The 18770-nt window shown below is 34.4% G+C and overlaps 1 long non-coding RNA gene across 1 annotated transcript; it reads left to right on the forward strand.

Annotated features, from left to right (window-relative positions):
• The first annotated feature begins 1594 nt into the window (after nucleotides 1-1594).
• On the forward strand, nucleotides 1595-13151 carry LOC134688394 (uncharacterized). Its single transcript, XR_010101805.1, has 4 exons — nucleotides 1595-1805; nucleotides 5372-5445; nucleotides 7189-7361; nucleotides 12829-13151. It is a non-coding gene; the product is annotated as an uncharacterized LOC134688394 (long non-coding RNA).
• The last annotated feature ends 5619 nt before the right edge of the window (nucleotides 13152-18770 follow it).

Below are 18770 nucleotides of genomic sequence, written 5' to 3' on the forward strand. Positions count from 1 at the left end.
AAAATGACACTGATTGTATTATAATAATATCACTATTCCCAGCATTTAACAATGAGAAAACCCAATACTGAGTAGCTCTTATAAAAAAACTGACTAGACAAGACAAATGTGGAACAATAAAAAAATGAATAATGACACATAAGCTAAAAACAAAATTAAACAGACAGCAACCAAAGTCATATACTGTTTTACAATCTCCTTAATTGAGACAGGGACTAACAAAATCTGAAAATGGTAAATGTGTTTGTAAGAACTCTATTGTTCCATTCCAATCATGATCACTTAGTGGCGGATACAGAACTTCAAAAGGGTTGTGGTAACTGTTTGACATAAGGAGTGCTTCACTGATTCCCTACAATTTAATTTATCTTAAAACAAACTTGGAATCTGTAGGAAAAAGTTATTCTCATCAGACTCACTAAACAACTCATGTAAATACATCATAAACAGTGTACAATTATAAAAATCATGCATATGAACAGTTTACAATAACATTAATGGTACTTATTTTCTTGCAAAGTTACTATTTCAAGGCTTTATATATAAAATCAGTTGACAAATTTATTGCACTTCTTAAATTGGAAGAAACTGAAATTTCATGCAGAATAATAATATTAAAGGTCTCATAGGCATTCAGACCAAATCTACATAAAATATCTATGAACACACAATTTCTTAAGTAATTTATAGTCATATGTATAAATTATGTTATTTATATACACACCTTGTGAGTGTGTGCTATTACAGGTTTCTTGTTGAGAAATCCCTGAAAAAAAACCATAACTTTTAAGATCATAAGGCACAAAGAAAGATAACTCAATTATGTTTTTAAACATGTCACAAGATCCGTGAAAAAATGTATCATTGCAAGTGCCTTTAAGATGATAATAACAAATTGATATTAATTCTAGTATTATTATACCTAAAAGTAAATTAATTGTGTACGATTTTTTACCACACTTACCTTTTTTTAATTTTTTTTTTCAATGTGGCAAATGTTGACTTAAGGGGCATTGCAAATTTGACCGCAACAATAAAGCGATGGCTAGCAAACTTAAGCATTTAAATACCATCTTTAACCACAATTTGATTTGTAGATGGTGGTTCTTTCAACAATATCACATAAAGGAATTATATAAATAAAAGGTAACATGAATGGCACACTAAGTAATCGCAAAACACAGGTATCTATTTTTAGAACATTGGCGACGTCTGTAGGGAATTTCTTTAAAAGGGATATCCTTCTGTCATAGCAGACGACTGCTTTGGTTTTGTGGTTTTCTTTGTAACTTTAATAAAGAAAACAATAAAAACGGACAAATTTAGGCAAAAATAAGGAATGAAAATTACGTAATATTAATATTTCTCAAATACCAACCTACAGAGGTCTCCATGCCACCGTCTATTCCCTTGAATGAAGATGTATCCTGCATGGCATTGATAATGTTTTCCTGTGCCATACTTATGAGTTTGGGTGCTGGTCCACCCCTGCTTTATTTCTCTCCTTTCTCTCATATGTAAATTTTTCCTTGGCATCTCTGGTTAGATTCCTGAATTTGGCTTTTAACAGTTGAAAGTTTCCTGTAACTACCCCAAACTCCCCGGCAGTTCCAGTTCCGATCCGCATACGGGCCCGAATACTACTCTACACTAATCACTGCCTTCGGCTTTTTTCGTTACGCGCTCTTCAAGTGGTTTGACCCGAGATGACCTTTTGTTGCTACTGAAGCAAATATGGCCGACCATTGATGAATGAGGATATCTGTTATCAACTTTACCATTATACATGAATAAAAACGATAATTGTAAGTAAAATACACTCAATCCAAATAATTTTACTAAATAGAAACTTTGCAAAATTCTGTATCGTTAGGTCGAAGAAATCGATTGTGGTCAACTTCAATTGTGGCTTGAAAACTATCGACTTTGTCTTTGCATATAAAATGTTGTGCGACTGAGAGTCTGAGTGGTTAAGCTGCTCCATATGGATTAAATTAGGGATACATTTTCTCAAAATTCGATTCAGATATATACATGATATATAATTCCATGGAATAAAGAAATAAAACAATCATAAAACTGTTATACAATGTATTTACCAGGTTGGGAACAAACCCCCTGTATGGTGATTATACCTGTATAGAAGGATAATCCTTCTTTAGAGGGATAAAATTATCCCCCTAGAGAAGGGTATTTTTATATGCACTGGATTTAAAGCAAAATAGGGCAGAATGGCATTTTCTAGTTATATTGGCTTTAATCTCTAGCATTATATGCATCAACATATGCACTTTACTAAAAAATGGGATAACCAGTTGATCTGCTTAAGTGACAAAACTTGCAATCTATTGTATACCTATTTGAACACCTGATAAACATCAAAGGGAATAGTTGACCTTAAAATTTCATGTTCAATCTAACAATAGAAATTCTGTTCAGTGAGGCATAAGTGAGTAGAATTTACCTGGTCATCACAGCTTTCAATCATGGTGAACAATAGATTTTATATTTAGTCAGATATTTTAGCAGCAATCTGGTAATGTGCATATTAAACCAAGAACATCAATTGGTGCATCAACTGTTGCAGGTTACTGCCATAATAAGTAGAGAATGCCATTCTGCCCTATTTTGATTTAAATCAAGTCTAAACAAAAATACCCCTCTATAGAGGGATAATTTTATCCATCTATATATAGAAGGATTATCCCTCTATACAGGTATAATCACCATACAGGGGGTTTGTTCCCAACCGGTTTACTTGCAAAATAACATAGGGTAACACTCACATACTAGATTTATTATGAATTTTGTTTTTATTATATAAATATGTCATCAGGGTCATGTGCAAAATAAATGTACAATAGTCTGGATGGGAACATTTTCATTTCGGTATTCAGGGTTTGAAATTAGCATGAGTTAACATAATAGTCCCTACAATTACAAGCATTTAAGTGTGGGCTACTTCAATTTTTTATTTTTTTTATATAGATAATTTAATTTAATATATATATATATATATATATGTCAGTCAGGGGTACTACTCATACAAGTGTATTTTATTTACTTGAACAAGTAAAAAAAAATATACACATATAAGTAAATTTGTAGGATACTTATACAAGTGATTTTTTTTTACTTGTATAGGTAAAAAAAAAATTGGCTGAGTTATGTCCCTTCTGCATTCAGATTTTTTTACTTGTATAGGTAAAAAAATCAACCTTTCTTCTTTTCTTAAATTTTGAATATTTCTTTGCTCTAATAGAATTTTAGATTGTGTACCCTTTGCAGATGTCTTTACTAATCATTTAAGTGTAATTTCATGGACAATGAAAGTCCCATTTGTCTGTTATCTTCTAAACACTGCTCATTTACAAGCCCCAAAGGAGCAATTTTTGAAGGCCTTGCGCAAATATACAAGATCTTTGCTCAATCAGTTTCTTTGATGAATTAATGAGATGAAACATTGAACTTTAATGAAAAAATTTGAGCAAACCTGGGAAAAATCATTAAAGGCATGATTTTACACCTCAAAACTTGAGGATTTTTGTTGGATTGTAAGAAAAATTTACTTATACAAGTAAATTTTTCAGAAAATTAAGGGGAGATTATTCAAACATTATTTATTTACTTATATGTGTATATTTTTTTTCACTTCTTCAAGTAAATAAAATACACTTGTACAAGTAGTACCCCTGACTGTATGTTGGCTATAAAATTTAAGCTGTGGGCTACAATGCTAAAATTTTTACTTCAATCCCTGGTATTACTATTTATTTCAAGAATATTTTATTGAATTATGATCGGGTCAATTTATACAATACCCCCCCCCTCCCCCCCCCCCCCCCCCCCCCCAAGTAAAATCATTAAGGGCAAATAAAAAATATGTGTGTTTCCTATGTTGTCGTCTTTTCAATAAGCATTTTACAATATAATATCTCTCCCAATGTTGAATAAAGTAAATTCCCTATTTTTAGCTCACCTGGCCTGAAGGGCCAAGTGAGGTTTTCTCATCACTTGGCGTCCGTCATCCGTCGTCGTTAACTTTTACAAAAATCTTCTCCTCTGAAACTACTGGGCCAAATTAAACCAAACTTGGCCACAATCATCATTGGGGTATCTAGTTTAAAAAATGTGTGGCGTGACCCGCCAAACCATCCAAGATGGCCGCCATGGCTAAAAATAGAACATAGGGTAAAAATGCAGTTTTCGGCTTATAACTCAAAAACCAAAGCATTTAGAGCAAATCTGATATGGGGTAAAATTGTTTATCAGGTCAAGATCTATCTGCCCTGAAATTTTCAGATGAATCAGAAAACCCATTGTTGGGTTGCTGCCCCTAAATTGGTAATTTTAAGGAAATTTTACTGTTGTTGGTTATTATCTTGAATATTATTATAGATGGAGATAAACTGTAAACAGCAATAATGTTCAGCAAAGTAAGATTTACAAATAAGTCAATATGACCAAAATGGTAAGTTGACCCCTTTAGGAGTTATTGCCCTTTAAAGTCTATTTTTAACCATTTTTCGTAAATTTTATATATCTTTTACAAAAATCTTCTATGAAACTGCTGGGCCAAATTAATCCGAACTTGGCCACAATTATCTTTGGGGTATCTTGTTTAAAGAATGTGTGGCGTGACCCGCCAAACCAACCAAGATGGCGGCCATGACTAAAAATAGAACATAGGGGTAAAATGCAGTTTTTGGCTTGTAACTCAAAAACCAAAGCATTTAGGGCGAATCTGACATGTGTAAAATTGTTTATCAGGTCAAGATCTATCTGCCCTGAAATTTTCAGATGAATCGGACAACCCGTTGTTTGGTTGCTGCCCCTGAATTGGTAATTTTAATTTTTTGGGTTTTTATCTTGAATATTATTATAGATAGAGATAAACTGTAAACATCAATAATGTTCAGCAAAGTAAGATTTACAAATAAGTCAACATGACCAAAATAGTCAGATGACCCCCTAAGGAGTTATTGTCCTTTATAGTCCATTTTTAACCATTTTTCATAAAATTTGTAAATTTTTACTACCAGTAGCATTTTCCTGAGAAACTACTGGGCCAAGTTCATTATAGATAGTGATAATTGTAAGCAGCAAGAATGTTCACTAAAGTGAGATGAACAAACATGTCACCATCACCAAAACACAATTTTGTCATGAATCCATCTGCTTCCTCTGTTTAATATTCACATAGACCAAGGTGAGCGACACAGGCTCTTTAGAGCCTCTAGTTTAATTTGGCCTTATATATATACATGTACTTCTTATAAATCTTTTGTTCCTGGAAAAAAATGTACTGTTGACTATAAATATAGTATAATTCTAGGATGCCAGTTCTAATGTTGTTTTTTTTATCTTACAGATGGTGACAAAACAGCACAATGTTTAGACTGAATCATAATGAACATGATGAATAAAACAAAAAGTGTATATTAGGTATTATTATTTTTTTAGATAATTTTTATTTGCATGGATTATTTAATTACTTTATCAAATTATAAAAAAAAAGTATTTAATTATTCTGACTCGATGTCAAATTGAATAAATATATTACATGTACTTACATTGATCTTCTAAAAATGTTTCTAAATAAGGTGACTTCACATTTAAATACTTCAATGTTTCAAATTAATTCTTAAAATGAAAACTGAGTTTGACAAGAAGCCATATTTTATCAAATCGATTAATGTAGACAAAGCTTTTTTACAGTTACAAATGTATGTGACAGTTAAACACTCAATAAAGTTCTTTAATTAGTATAGTAAGATAATACAGAGTGAATGAATTATAAAAAAGGTTGGATTCAGTTTTTAATTGTCAATTATACTTTCCTCCCCCATATTTTTCGAACTATCTATTCATATATGTGTAACCAAGAAATCCACAGTCTAAAACTAGGAGACTGATATGAGGATTTGGTCTCAACTAAATGTTAAACCTAAGTAACCATGCACCATAAACTAGTAGTAATACACAGAAGATTAATTCCACTAAGTATATAATTTATTTCCAAGAATGGAACTTGTCACCAAGCCTGTGACTTCCAAACTTATATCTTTTACAAAATAGTACAATATATATATATGAGAATTAAACAATAAGCTAAGATCAATTATTACATAATGTGTTGACAAATATAAACAAGTTATTATCCAGATAAAGAAAGATAGATAATTAATACAACTCTTTTAGCAATGTCTCTAATTTAGGGCGATATCTTTTTGTGCCAAAAAGTAACTAATTTGCGCCAATACTTCTTTTGCGCCAACTAATTTTCAAAACTATAGGTATCATTTGTGCCAATAAAATAATCATTTAATTCTGCCATTTTTATTTATTTTTTATTAATTTAGCTCTGAATTTATCAATTTTGAAGGTAGCTCCGACAACATATCGGTTGCTTTTCTTTTGACATTTTTTCCTGAATATGATCTAATTCTCCATTCAAAATAATTGCACACGATTCATCTGTGAATAGCCTAGCACAACACGACTTAACTGTACATCTCTACCTTATATCTTCAGTTTTCTTTACAATGCCTGACGGAATTTGTGTTCTTTAACATGATGACCGGTATTCCTCTATCAGACTCTATTTTTTTAATGGTATAGAATACATCTTGACTCGTGACAAAATATTCTATAAATTAACAATTTATTTTTTGTGAGTTTTCTTAAATTTGATGATAGAGTGTATAGTTAAATCTTAAATGGAAAAGTTGATTATAGTACATGTATGATATAGGTAAAACATGTACAGGTATGATATATAACAAGTAAAAAAAATGTACAGGTAGATGTGGCGCAATTTGATTTCATTTATTGGCGCAATTAATACCATCAAAATAAAAGAGAGTGGCGCAATTAATGCCTTTTCAAAACTGCAATTGGCACAAATTGATTCTGCCCCTAATTTAAAAAGGATAAAGGATTAAGCCCTGAGGCATTATTGTCACTTTGATTATAAAATGTCCATTATCAATTAGATATATATTAACTTATTGTCCAAGTAGAATATATAATATAAACATAATTAATGAATTCTTTGAGTCTCAAACATAAGCATTAAAAACCTAAACACATCTGAAAGTCAGTTAAACTCTGTCATATATGTTTAATAAATAATGCAACAATTTATTTTTAGTTAAACTTATTTTATTATCTCTTTATTAATTTCAGCTATGTCAACCAGAAGGACTTTGAACACAGTTATTGAATTAGTTTCCATGGAGACTTTAACAGAAATTGTTAAGACTTGGAACCAGACAGAATGAAACTGTGAGAAAGTTTACATATACATGTACCATGTGTACAGTGTACATGTAGCTTCGATATGAATCAATTGATACACCGTAAGTATATATCTTCTATGAAAGTTATAAATTGGTTGTTCACAAAATTTAGTTTTTACTAGACAAATGCTAGATATATTTGAGCATAAAATACAAGACCAAATTATAAATCAAAACAAATACAAAAGTTTTTCTGATTATTACTTACAGATGGTGGTATTCTGCTTTTCTGCTGTCATATTCTCTTGACTGCTCATCTTTCTTCATATTTGAATCCCTGTCGCTCTCTGCCGGGTGCTTTGATGTCTTCAGATGGTTCCAACCTTCACCAGATGTTTCGACCCTGTACCATTACATCCTCCGGTTGGCGGGTCAGTAGAGGTGGCCAAACCTCTACTCATCAGCACTCGGCTTCCAGCTCAGATCATCTCGGCGATGCCATAACCAGCAAGATGAACGCTCTGCTGCTTCCCCTAGCTGTCTTACTGCTGTCTTTCTTGCCTTTCCAACTATTCTCATTGCCTGTAGCATCCTCCATACTGACTGTGCAGGAAAACCTCTGCAGCCTACTTCTACTGGGAACAGCCATGCTTTCCAACCTCTCTCTCTACATGTTGTCATCAGCTCTGTATACTTTTCCTTCTTCCGCTGGTATGCCTCTTCACATCTCTCTTCCCAAGGAACTGTCAGTTCTATTGCAACTATCATCTTTGACGGCTGTGACCACACTACAATGTCTGGGCGTAGGGTTGTCTGTACGCATTCTGGAAACACAAGCTTCTTTCCAATGTCAGCTCTCATGTTCCAATCACTGCCCTTGTCCAAGATGAAGTGCTGTTGAGACTTTGTTGCATGTCCAGTATCTCCCTCTTTAACGAATCTGATCTGTTTTGCCTCTGTTTTTGATGGTCTCTTCTTTTTTCTCTCTATATCAAGGATTTCTGCTAGATGTTTTAGGACCTTGTCGTGTCGCCATCGATACCTTCCCTGTGTCAGAGCAACCTTGCAGCCTGAAAGTATATGTGCCATAGTACCTCGTTCACCACATAACTTGCAGCTTGGTTCTTCTATTAGTCCCCACTGGTGTAAGTTTGAAGGGGAAGGAAGTGTATCGTACACTGACCTAAGCATGAATGAGATTCTGAATGGTTCCATCCTCCATAACTCTGCCCATGTGATCTTTCTTTCTGGCAAGTTCCACTTCATCCATGCACCTTGACGGCTTAGCTCCACTGCTTTCGCCCTTCTTTGTTCTTCTTCTACTGTTCTTATTTCTGACTGTACCATGCTACTCTTCTCTTTTGGTGTTGCCTTTGACCACTGTTGGAAATGTGTCATTCCTAAGCCTTGTCTACCAGTACAGGTGTTGCCAACTATGTCTTTGTGGTGAAGAATACTTTCTGCTTGATCGACTGCAGTTCTTGCTGACCATTTACGTCCAGTACGTGTCTGTATTCCTGCCTCACTGATCTTGCTATCCTTCGAGTCTCTGAGAGTCATAACAAGTCTGCTCTTTGATACCTTGTATTCCTCCAAAGTTGATGTTAAAGGTAGTTGTAGTTGTGATGATCTACTGTAAAGGCCTATGGCTGTAAAACTTGGTGGTACTCCTAGCCATCTTCTTAGGTGACTGTTTATCTTTCTCTCTATAGCTTCGACTGTTGTTGCTGTCATTTCATAGATCATGAGAAGCCATGTCAGTCTTGGTAACAGCCCATGTTGGTATATCCAAGCCTTAAACTTCCCAGGCAATCCACTCTTATCTACCTTCTTAAGCCATTCTACAACCTGTGTTTGTACTGTCTTCACACTGGTATTGTCTTTAAGGGTATCATCAAACCATTTTCCAAGGCACTTTATAGGGTTGTCTACTATTGTTGGTATTTCGTCCCCTTGGATCTTAAGCTGGAACTTTGTTGTTATCTTCCCCTTTTTCAGTATCATTGATCTTGATTTCCTTGGTTTAAATTTCATCCTTGCCCAAGTGACTACTTCTTCCAGTGCTGTCAGTATCCATCTTGCTTGAATATGGGATGATGTTGTTACTGTAAGGTCATCCATGAACCCTCTTGTTGCTGGTAGAAAAATCCCTGAATCTGTCTTTGGACCTCTTGTTTCTCTTTCTGCTGCCTTCATGATGATATTCATACCCATAATGAATAGTATTGGTGAGATGGTACAACCAGTAACTATTCCTTTCTCTAATTTCTGCCATGCTGTGGTATTGTTATCTACAGTAAATCGCAGCAGTATTCCATCAAAATACGTTAAGACTATTTTCTTGATGTGTTCTGGAATGTGGTAGTGATCCATTGCCATCTCTATCAATTTGTGTGGTACTGATCCATACGCATTTGCCAGATCTAACCAGACTACTGCCAAGTTCTTCTTTCCTGTCTTTGCCTCATGTATGAGTTGGCTAAGGACACTTGTATGTTCTACACATCCTGAAAACCCTGCAATACCTCCTTTCTGCATAGATGTATCAATGTAGCTGTTCTCTACCATATACTTTGTCATCCTGTTTGCCAATACAGAGAAGTAGATTTTTCCCTCGACGCTCAACAATGAAATCGTCCTAAACTGTGAGATATCTTTTGAATCCTTTTCTTTTGGTACAAAGCATCCTTCTGCTTTCTGCCAGCTCTCAGGAATGGTTCCTTTTTTCCATAGTATTCGGAATAGCTGCCACAGTTTTCTAAGTATCTTTGGGCATTTCTTGTAGACTTTGTATGGTACACCACTGTACCCAGGTGCTGATCCCGTTCTTGCCTTTTTTACCACCTCACAAACTTCCTTCCATGTTGGTTCCTTTGTTTCAAATTCTATCGTTGGTTGTTTTTCTTCTTCAACTCTTGGGCAATATCCCAAAGGTGTCTCTCTTTCTTTGTCTGAGTGTGTTTCATGCAGATACTTCTCTACTTCTTCCTTACTACAATGCAGATGCCCTGTTCTTTCTCCACCCAACAGTGTTTTCGTGTAGTTGTATGGATTCTTAATAAAGTTTGCTCTATTTTTCGCTTTCTTCTTATTGCTATTCTTGAGTTGTTCTGCCCTTCTAGTTCTTCTCAATTCCTCTCTGACATTGTCTGTAATGCAAGCTATTCCCAACTTCTCTATCTCATTGCTTTTCTTGTACCTTCTGTTTAGGTCTTTGAGCTCCTTCCTTAGCTGTTTAATCTTCTGTTCTCTCCTGTTTGGCGTCTGCTTGATGTTACTCCTTTCCTTTCTCTCCTCAACACCAAATCTCTCCTTCCCGATGTTATATACTAGTGTAGTCAGTGTTTCTATTCTCCTCTCAACACATCCTTGGAGTGATGTTTCTAGAATTACCCCTAAATCATCGTTCAGATTCCTCCATTGGGCTTCGCTGTTCATCTTTGGCCATGCTATCCGTTCTTTCTGATGTGATGTCTCTTGCCTTTGCTGTGCAATAGGCTCCTCATCATTCAAGCTTTGACTGCTGTCGTGGAATGTGACTGATGCTGAGAGATTCCTTGCGCTATGGTTTGTGTCCTGGCTAGGATTCTCCTGCGTCTCACCAGATAAATCTGTGCGCTGCTCTGTAACAATTCCTCGACTGCATACAGACCTTGACTGGTGGATCTTTAAGCCTCTTTGGTTCTTGCAGATCTTTCCACAATGGCATTTAGCTTCTGTCTTCTCTCCTGTCAAAGTTGTTTGCACCATCTGTGTCGTTGTCCGTTTTCGTTTCCTAGTCGTTGCCGTTTGATCTGTTTGGTTGAGCCTCTCATCCTCCCCCCCTCTCGGGAGACTCTGGGGGTATACTTCTTTATTCTGTGTAGTAGCTGTCTTTGGTGTTCCCTCACGGAAACCACACTAAGGGTAGCTGACCCCAAGTGCCCATACCAGTCTGTTCCCGGTTGTCAGCTGTCTCTCCAGCGTCACTGGTCTTCCCCAGTCTCCATTCAGCCTTTCCTGACGGTCACTGGTTTCCCAGAAGAAATGATTATTACTTACAGATGGTGGTATTCTGCTTTTCTGCTGTCATATTCTCTTGACTGCTCATCTTTCTTCATATTTGAATCCCTGTCGCTCTCTGCCGGGTGCTTTGATGTCTTCAGATGGTTCCAACCTTCACCAGATGTTTCGACCCTGTACCATTACATCCTCCGGTTGGCGGGTCAGTAGAGGTGGCCAAACCTCTACTCATCAGCACTCGGCTTCCAGCTCAGATCATCTCGGCGATGCCATAACCAGCAAGATGAACGCTCTGCTGCTTCCCCTAGCTGTCTTACTGCTGTCTTTCTTGCCTTAAGTATTACTATATTTCCTATATATATGGTGATATTAATTATATGATCAAATTGTTAGATACAACTACACTGTATAAAATAGAGGATGTTGTATGATTGCCAATGAGAAAACTCATCCAATGATAGACAAAATGACAGCAATTAACAACTGTAGCCTAAAGTAGGTCACCATACAGTCTTAAACAATGAGTAAATCCCATACCACACAGAGAGCTATAAAAGACCCTGTAATGACAAATGTAAAACAATTGAAACAAGAAATTCGGCCTAGTTAATGTACAAAGTAATGAACAAAAACAAACAATATGTGATACAACAAACAACAACCAATGAATTACAGCCTCCTGAATTGGGACAGACATAAACATGTGGCAGGGTTAAACCCGAGGGTTAAACATGAAAGCTGGTGCCCAACCCTCCCCTTAACTAGCACAGTGGTGTAACATTACAAAATAAGAACCAATTATAAAATAAGTTGAAAAAGTATTAACTCATCAGATGGATATAAATAGAAATACATTTAACCAAAAAAAAGAGGGGACAAGTATACAAACAACTGAAAGACATTCAGTACAGATCTGAGATTATTGACTTTAAGCAAACTCAAGCAAACTCAAGCTTAATATGAGGTGTGAAAAATAACCCTAAATCTGATAGGTCCTGCAACTTTTGAACAACAGACTCCAAAAAATCAAAATTAAAACTAAAAGTGAACTCAATCTAAATTTTGTGTTAAAATTTCATGAGAAATTGTTCAAAGCAAAGAAGACTATAATATTTAAGGACTATTTTTGGTCCAAGAATATAAAATGTTTGTCAACTATTTCAAAAAGACACATTATGTTTAAAAATGTATAACTTTCTTGGATGCACACATATCAAGTCTAAAATATATTTTTATTTGACCAAAAAAAACAAGGAAAATCAAGAATTTTTACAAATTTTGTCTAAGTTTATTGCCATAGTAACTCTTAAATTGGTAAAAAAAAACATTATTTTCTGAAAATGGTGTACCTTAGTCTAGTTTGGACAATTTTTGAAATATTTAGGATAACTGTTATTTTCTTAGTAATATCTGGGCCAAATAAAAACCTTTTTTTATTTAGACCCTTCTACTTTGAGATATTGAACAAAGTGTTGTCATTTGAAAGGATGGATGGACAAACAATGGCATACCATATACATCCCTTACCTACTGTACATCAAACCAGAAGTAACAAAGTTAAAAAAAAATGTTTATATATTTTCAGATCACAATTATGTCAACCTAATCATTGGAAGTTTACCAAGTCATATGAGAAGCATTGAAAGCCTGTAGTGATTCTACATGTATACATTAATGGAATAGACTCACACTTACAAATAACAAGACTAATGCACTCATCAACAAGGATTATTCATTTTTCAATGAGTGAATTGAAGTGCATACTAGCTGCGCATGGAAATTTGTGTGCATTTTTAAATATTTATTTTTGTTTTATTAAATTTTTGTTTTAAAAAATTGCATGTCTTCATAAATTAAGCATGAACATACATGTATTGTTGTTATTAATTAAAATAGAAATAAAGAATAGTTTTATCTCAGACTCAATTTTAGCCAAATAATACAGTTAAGTATGATTTAACTTTTTTTCAAATATATGAACATGTGATACAAGGAGATGTGGGGTATAGGTTCATTGAACAGCATCCCAACAACACAAAACACAATACTTAAAGTTGAATACAATTAACAGAATAGTTTAAAACTTTCAATTGGTCATCATTCTTCAAAAAGTGTGAATATATTCAAATTTATAGCCCAACAAATAAAGATCTGCTATCAACAAAAAGAAAACAGGAATAAAATTATCTCGCAAATGAATTATTATTGTGCTATTCGGGTTTACCAGATCTCAAAATGGATACATTATAAACACTTTTGATTAAATAGTAGATTTTATGCATAAAACAATGCAGTATGACAACTGCTGTTACTACAAAGATGGAAGACCTGGATGCTTCACACTCTGTATATAGATGCTTCATGTTACAAAGTTTCCGTCAGTCACATGTCTAATGTCCTTGACCTCATTTTCATGGTTCAGTGACTACTTGAAAAAAAGTAAAAGATTTTTTGTTACGTGAAATTCTCACTTATTATAAGTAAAAGGATAAGTTATACTTTTATTTATCATAACTATATTTGGTATGTGCGTAGCTTGCAAGGTTCCCATGCCCATCAGACACTTTTCACTTGACCTTGACCTCATTTCATGGATCAGTGAACAAGGTTAGGTTTTGGTGGTCAAGTCTATCATTGTCTATATCTCAGATACTATAAGCAATAGGTCGAGTTTATTTGGTGTATGGTATGATTGTAAGGTGTACATGTCTAGCTGGCAGGCCTCATCTGACCTTGATCTCATTTTCATGGTTCAGTGGTCAAAGTTAAGTTTTTGAGTTTTGGTCTTTTTTTCCTAATACTATATGCAATAGGTGAACTATTTTGGTGCATGGAAATATTTTATGATCCTTATAAAAGTTGCACAGATTTTTTTTTTCCTTGACCTAATTTTCACAGTTCATTGCTCAGTGTTTAAGTTTGTGCTTTGGTCTTTTTTTTTGAAACTATAAGCAATACTTATAGGTCAACTGTATTTGTTGTATGGAAGAATTGTTAGCTGTACATGTCTTCCTGGCATGGTTCATCTGACCTTGACCTCATTTTCATGGTTCATTGGTCAATGTTAAGTTTTCTTGGTTAATGTTAAGTTTATGTGACAGTTGAAATACAGCTTTATATTTAGGACTATCAACAAAATATCAATGATTAGTGAAGAAGGCGAGACATTTCAGCGTGTGCACTCTTGTGTTTCCTTACTGAATAAAAATTATGAGATTTTGATTGCTTTTGAGACAATAATTTAGCAGTGACAAACAGGCAATTGGACCAGATTCCTTCTCAAAGTTTTTAAAATATAAGCAATTGATTTACAGTACATATATTCATTACTGGTTTAAATTTAATGCACACAACTACAATAACAATTATTGTTAATGCCAAGAGTATCAGGACATAATTTGGGTGTAACAGCTACCAAGGTATCTGTTAGCTTAAAACCCAGTCCCCAATCATGTATATTAAATAATAGATATTGGTTAATGTGCAGTAAAAGTAAAGAGTACAGTATATGTACAATATTAATGCAAGACAGAAGTGGTCAAGATAATGTTTTGATGAGCAGTAATAAAAATACAATAAAAATTAATGCAGCAACGTTCAGTATTTCAAAGAATTAATTCATAGGTGTCTAGGTAAAATGCTTGAACAATAGGATTCATAAATATTAGGACCATTACACCTACATGTACATGTACCATTCGTCTATTAAAAGGGGCAGGTTTGTTTTCTCTCTTGAAAGTAACATAACTTAAACTCCATTGATCAATTTTTTCAATCAACTGCTTGAAATTTGTGGCTCTGTAATGGTATGGTGATGCCATCATTAGGAGACATTTAGTTTTTAGACAATAACTAAAGTATAAGAGAACGGATCTGTACAAGATGGTCCAACAGGTCCAAAATTAAAGTTTTTGTTTGATTTTTATAAAAAATAATAAATATTAAGGGTTTTTTGTTATGCAGAATCTAACCATGAATTTAGATTTTGAGCCCCATTATTAAAAGAGGGACGAAAGACACCAAAGGGACAGTCAAACTCGTAAATCTAAAACAAACTGACAACGCCATGGCTAAAAATGAAAAAAGACAAACAGAAAAACAATAGTACACATGACACAACATAGAAAACTAAAGAATAAACAACACGAACCCCACCAAAAACTAGGGGTGATCTCAGGTGCTCCGGAAGGGTAAGCAGATCCTGCTCCACATGCGGCACCCGTCGTGTTGCTTATGTGATTACAAATCCGGTAAATAGTCTAATTCGGTAGGTCAAATTCATGAAAGGGAAGGGGATTGTAGTTACGACGTAAGGAACATATCCGATATCATTTGTGAAACGGTTATTCCATAACGGTCAACCAACTCAAATTAGTCCACATTGAAGTTATAAGGGTCCAAAACTAAACTTAGTTAGCTTTCATTAAAAGTTCAATTCTTCTGATTCTTTGATATGCTGAATCTCAACATGTATTTATGTTTTGGATATTATACCATATTACATGTACATATTATAAAGGAAATATCCAGTTTTAAAATTTAATGTTCTTAGTCCACATTTAATCTGTGCCAGAAATCCAGCTATGTCAAATATTTATATAATCATGATAATCACAATCCAAATTGATAGCTGTATCAAGCTTGAATGTTGTGTCCATTATTGTTCAGGGTTCCATCTCTGGTTAGTATATAGCAGCACCCAACCATGCCAACAGAGCATTATATTTTGGAAGGAACAAACTTATTTTAACAATTCACTTTTGAAAACATTATAAATGCAACGTAAATAAATGCTGATGTCATGGATTTTCTTGTTTTAAACTTTTATTACACCTCGAGCTCTGTCATGATTGATGAAATGAAAGACTGACCATATTCAAACTTGAGTTGATGTCAGAAAAAAGTTCAAGCCTGCAATAACTCTTGGATTTGTGGTTGTTCACAAACAAAATAAAACGGAATAAACATTATAATTGCTATTATAGGTAAGAAAATCTGGAACACATGTGAAAATATGTCACATTTTGTAGGGTTTGACATGACAAAATGACGGAGATTACTAAATAAGACTAGCACATGCAGGTTATACCATATAACCTAACCTATAACTTGTATAAGTTTCTTAAATCAATATCATTTTAACTTTGTTAGATAGTCACAATAGCAATCATCATGATCATTTATGAACTCATATTTTAATCAGCATGATCATATATGTATTACAGCACATAATGTGTTAAGAGTTTCTGTCCCAATCATTGTGTAAAAATCAAATGGCCAATATACTATGTGCTATAAATCATGTTAGTGAACATATTGAAGGGAAAGTGAACATGGTCATTTGTTAATTAGTTACAAATGTGTTTCACTATGTGTCCATGATGCAAACTTTAAAGTTTATATATGTAGGGTTGTAGTCTAACTGAAAACCTCTTTACTTCATACATGTAGTGAAAGTACAAAATGCACATAGGTGAAAAGAATGAAAAGGACACATTTTTATGTTATTTAACTAACAATGTCAAACCTTGGACGGCAATGATATGAACCTAAAGTCTTATATTATGGGAAGGGGCACTGACTGACCTAAAAAAAGGGGGGGTTGTTGGTTCCAGTCATGCTTCAGTGATTCCATATATATAATAAAACAAACATTTTCCAGGGGAAAAAGAAAGACTGGGCTACCCTGGATCCGACTATAAATGGATAAAAGATGTCCCTTTGAAAAGGAAACATCATATGGAAAGGCTTGCGTAATTTGGTAGACCAAATTCAATGTACTTCCTCCGTTGACAACCGCATATTCAAATCATCATTTGTATCTGTCCAAGTTTATGTTGCAGCATTTGGGCTTGTTTTTACTTTGGACTTAGGAGGGATTATGCGCCTAGCATGTATATTTATACATTTATCTCATTCACGTTTCCCTCCATGTTTACTTTCCAAAGGGCTCGGGAAGATAACTTAGATAAGAATGCACACATAATAAAGGTCCTGTGTGGGACGTTAATTTATTGCTCATTTTTTATATCTAGGAAAAGTTATTTAAATTTTGGGAAGAAATTATAAAATTGAGGTTTTTCAAACCGGTAACTAATGGTTCTGATGAAATTTATTGCGTAGATAAACGTTCCAAAATTTGGAACGAATTTCGAAAGCCGGTGGCAGTGATGTAAGCGGAAGAAGGGATCCCGTAGACCGCCCTACGTCACGATTCATGAATTATGCATATTCTATTTATAGGCTATTTATAAACGATTCTGAAAATACTAAAAATACAATATTCTCAACATGTAAAACTATCTAAAAAAACGTTGCAAAATCAATAACTTTCATGTAACACTCAGGTGAATTTGCTTAACTTCTTTTTTTATCACATGACAAATAGGAAAATCTACCGCTTTACAGTAGCATATATCATTGTACCCTCTTAGCAAATACAGAATTCTTTTATGGATCGAGTGTGAATCCGAGCGAGAACTGCTTTATGCCATATCTTTTGTTAATTTTGTAGGGGAATTTATGACAAATAGCGTTTGACGTCTTAGCCGAACAGTTTTATCATTTTCACATAATTCAATGTATTGTGTGGTGCTGGTTCATATTCTGGACGGCAATCTTTGTTCCTTTCTAAAAAAAATCCACATAACAAAAGTCCCAACATAAGCTTTCAACAAACATGTACTATGGAGTTAATAATATTTTTATTATCCGCTAAAAAGATTACAAGTACTACTGCACGAGAAATTCCTTTACGGCAATGTGAGGGGGCGGTGGGGGCTGGTCTGCATTTAAAGAGACGAATTAATCTGCATGCAGGTCTTCATTTTTGATAATTAATCTGGCTTATTATACATTTCTTCAATGACCATTCTGAATTCATCCTATAAGCATGAATATGAGGTTGAATAATAAATTCTCGCTTTGGATTGATTGAAAAAAAATGCTAGGTTTGCATTTGAATAAAAAATAAATCTGTCTCGATATAAAAGATTAGCTATAGATCCGCTGTTGGTCGAAAATAATGCAGCTTAAATAGGACCTTCTATAGGACCCCCTGTTGTTTGTTTTTCGTGTATATACTATAGGGCGTTCTACAGGATTCCCTGGGCGGTCTACATGATCCCCTGTTTTTTTCAACATTAAATATGTATTATAGATCATTCTATAGGATCCCCTGTTGTTTGTTGTTCATGTATATAATATAGGGCGTTCTACTGGATACCCTGGGTGGTCTACAGGATCCCCTGTAGTTAAAAAACTATGCAGCGAAGATAGGACCTTCTATAGGATCCCCTGTTATTTGTTTTTCATGTATATACTATAGGGCGTTCTACAGGATACCCTGGGCGGTCTACAGGATCCCCTGTAGTTTGAAAATTATGCAGCTAAGATAGGACCTTCTATAGGATCCCCTGTTATTTGTTGTTCGTGTACATACTATAGGGTGTTCTACAGGATACCCTGGGCGGTCTACAGGATCCCCTGTTTTTTTCAACATAATATATGTTCTAAAGATCGTTCTAT

The sequence above is a fragment of the Mytilus trossulus genome, chromosome 10 (assembly GCF_036588685.1).
Source record: "Mytilus trossulus isolate FHL-02 chromosome 10, PNRI_Mtr1.1.1.hap1, whole genome shotgun sequence".
NCBI classification, from domain to species: Eukaryota; Metazoa; Mollusca; class Bivalvia; order Mytilida; family Mytilidae; genus Mytilus; species Mytilus trossulus.